The sequence below is a fragment of the Arachis ipaensis genome, chromosome B08, assembly GCF_000816755.2.
Source record: "Arachis ipaensis cultivar K30076 chromosome B08, Araip1.1, whole genome shotgun sequence".
NCBI classification, from domain to species: Eukaryota; Viridiplantae; Streptophyta; class Magnoliopsida; order Fabales; family Fabaceae; genus Arachis; species Arachis ipaensis.
Window position 1 is genome coordinate 45,469,931 of NC_029792.2, and position 3,922 is coordinate 45,473,852.

Sequence of the window (3,922 nt, forward strand, 5' to 3'; positions counted from 1 at the left end):
GCGATGCGTTAGTTCTTTAAGACGTGATATGTGTATATGGAAGGTGAAGCGGTAGGTGTAACGTTATGATGAGTTGTGGGTGTTTTGTTCCTTGCGGACGGGTTTGCGGTTGTAAGGCTTGTGATCGAGTATGGGATTGTAAAGTGCTTGATGGAGTTGAAAAGTTGAAACCTTGAGGTTGATATGAGATTAGTGTGCGGATATTGAGCACATCGCTTTAACTCCATCCTGTTTTATAGCCTTTGATGCCTTGCCCTACTATCACATGATTGACCCATGTTATCTTTTGCATTGAGCCTACCTTGTAACGTTTGCTTTGCAATCACACTCCTACCTTTGCACCCTTATGCATATGACAATCAAAGTATTTGAAAATCGTATATATGTTTATATGATGAGATATGTTTGCTTCTTCCTTAAATGTGTTCAAGGATGAACTGTTATGAAATTTCTTTCGTTTTGCATCAATTTTCGAGGGCGAAAATTTTTATAAGGTAGGTAGAATGTAAGACCCAAAACCTTTGAAAAAGGGCTATCATTAGCTAATTTCAAATTCAGTATTTCTGTAGCTTTAATTTTAGAAATTTCTCTATTAAAGAAATTTAAAGCAAGTTTTGGTTGATTGAATTTGAAATAAATTGAGATTATTATCCAATTTTACAGTTATTGGATTATTTTCTATATTCAAGTTATAAAGTTGGTAGTTGTGAAATAATAAGGATTTCTATATGATTTGGATTAAGCTGGGTTTTGTCGCTGTATTGCTACCTCTACCGTGCCCTGCTGAGGCTTCTAGAGCCGCTGCCATCACTGCTGGAACAGGCTGGAGCTCGTCGCGAAAAGAGAGGCTAGGGCTGGCACCGTCTTGCATGGTAAGAGCCCGCAACTGCTACTGCTCTTGCCCTATTCTGCTTTGTTCTGCTCTCTATTTAATGGCTGTTCTTGGTGCCTTGCTGCCCGCCAGGGTTGCTACCATCGATTTGGAGTTGCCATAAAAGTGGCTGTTTCACTTTTAGTATTCATCCTTCTGTGGTTGGAGTTGCTGCGAGTTGGAGCCATTGGAAGAGTGTTGCTGTTGCCGGAACCACCACCGGGACTGCCGCTTCATGGTTCAGTCACTTCTTATTTGCGGTAAGCGTTTACGTTTCGGTAACCCCTTTAGTCGCTGTCCTATTAAACGTTGAGGTGTTGTAGCATTCGTTGTTATGAGAGTTAATCCCGTTTGTTACGTATTGCGATTAGAGTTGACGTGGTTACTGCAAAAGTGAGCAAAGCTGTGGTTCAAGCTGCCGGTGATTTCGGGATGAGACGGAAAGGACTCTGTGAGGCGTTTGGGTTATGGAATTGTGTTTTGAGGTAGGGGCGCTTTCCGAAAACTACAGTTTATTATTGGAATTATTACATATGGATACTGATGTGAGAGTCGTTGAAACGTTCTAGAATTTATCATGGGGGTTGAAGTTGGTTTTTGCCTAAGTAAAGGAAACGGCTTTGAAAGAAGTAAATGATTATGTGACTCGGTTTGGCTTAGATCCTATTTTCCTACTCAAATCGGAAAGCTAATGTTTCAATGATTTTAAATGAATTTGGTGAAGTGAGTTATGTTATTCTCCCCTAAAGACTTGGGACTCTGCCGAGAAACTTTGTTATAAAATCCCATTGTGGAATGGGTGATTTTGATTGTTCCCAAATTGAATCTTTAACTTTCCATGATTTTGGAAGTCTTGGAAAGAGGATGCCGAGAGCGGCTTTGTTTTAAAAAGGGAACTTACTTTGAGTACATTTGGCTTATGAGCTTGAGATGATTTGAGAAATGAGATCTTTAAAGCCAAGGCTGAAAAGAGTTGAAATTTGATTTCAAAGTGAAATGGCTTGAGAAAAGTGATTTGAGGCTTAAATGCCGGTTTTATGAATTTGATGATGTTGAATGGTGGAAGTGTTGTTTTATTGTGAGCCAAAATGGCTGTGTATGATTATGAATATTGGCTGGTTCTTGATTGAGCCGTGAGCCGAAATGGCTGTGTATGATATTAATTTATGGCTGATTGCCGAATGAGTTATGGGCCATATGGCTGACTATGAATTATGAATTTAAGCCGGATGGCTGAGATGGATGTTGATCCATGACTGGGACTGAATGAATATATGCTTGAGATACCTGGGTAGTAGAAAGGGTTGTGGTTCGTCCCACTTGCTCCAGGTCAGAGACTGTGACGCCTGGGTAGTAGCGGTAGTAGTGGTGATTCCACTCGCTCCAGGTTGAGCTGTTAAACACCTGCCTGGGTAGTAGCCGCAGTAGTGGTTATTCCACTGGCTCTGGGTTGAGCGGGTAGTAGCAATGGGGTTGTAGCTCAAACCCACTTGCTCTGCGAGGGGTGTTTCTGTCCATGGTTAGCTACTAGGACGTGTCGGGTTGGCTATATAACCGACAGATGATATCATCAGCCACTAGGGACAGGCATGCATCATATGCATCTATGTGACATTGTTTGGATGTGCATATTATACTTGGTTTGCCTATGTGATTAATTGCTAATTGTTCTACTTGCAATAACTGTTTGTTTGTGCTTGCATCTTCCTATTTGTGTTTGCTACTAGGACTCTATTGGACTGTGGTGATTGGTTGATGGCTGAATTGTTTAGGCCTAGGGCCGTGGTTGGAATGAGATGAACCGATGGTTGATTTCGGTTTTGTGTTTCTGGTTTGTTATAAAATATGAAAGGCTATTTTGTTTCAGCATAGATAAACCGTTTTGAAAGACTTTTGAGTTTTTGAGAATTGAACGGTTCCTCTTTTAGAAAAGATTTCCAACTTTACTTTTATTGTAAACCGTTGTTTTGAAAAGAGGCATAAGACGGTTATTAATTACTGATACGATTTATCCTCACGTATCCTATTACAGTAATTCCCAAAAATCCTCTACTGAGAACCCTTTTGAGGATGATGTTCTCACCCCCCTACATTTTTCCCCTTTCAGGATATGGGCGCAGAAGTTACGAAGAGCTTATTTAATTGTTGTGATGCTCTGTATTGTTTTAGCTATGGTTTATTGTACCCTCGCCTTTATCTTGATATAATCTGTAAGAGGGATAGGAATTGTATTGGATTATGGTTGTAATATTACTTATATATATGTATGTATATATATGGATGTACTCTTTATGAGTTTTGTAAGTTGTATGGTATTTATGGATGTATGATATCGGATGAAAGTATTTTTAGATAGGTATTGCGATTTAAAGTTTTAAACAGGCTCATATTTTAGTATTAAATAATATAAAAGTCGTTGTAATGTCCAAACTATCAGAGTCGCGCAGCCGGAAGTGTGTGCTTTGGTAGTTAGGGTGTTACATCAACTATAAAGTATTATATATCGTTGTAAAGCTCTTGAAGTTAGCTTTCTAACATCGCTGAAAGCAGGTCATTTGGACCTCTGTAATTCAAGTTATGCCCTTTTGAAGTTGAAGAGGTCAGGTTGCAAAGAACCTCACATACTATGTGACTTTCTCCACGTTGTACGCGAACTGGGAGTCATGCATACGCATGACATATCTTTCTACTCCTTTTTGTACTTGGCTTAGAATAATGATTTACCCCCTCATATAGACTATTATATATCATTGGAAAGCTCTAGAAGTTAGCTTTTTAATGGTACTAGAATCATTTTGGTTGGAGGTTTATAGCTCAAGTTATTCTTGTTGGAGTATGAAGAGGTTAGGGTTGATAGCATCCACCAATTCTCTTTGCACTTGTCTTCAATTTTTGTTTCTTCCTTGTGCTTTTACTTCTCTTTTTTCTAACATTTTCCTACAAGAATCATGAAACCAATAAAATCAAAGTACTAATAGAATAGTCTTAAAAATCATATAATTATCAAGCAAAAGGCACAATTTTTCTATAACAACCAATGAAAAGTGCTTA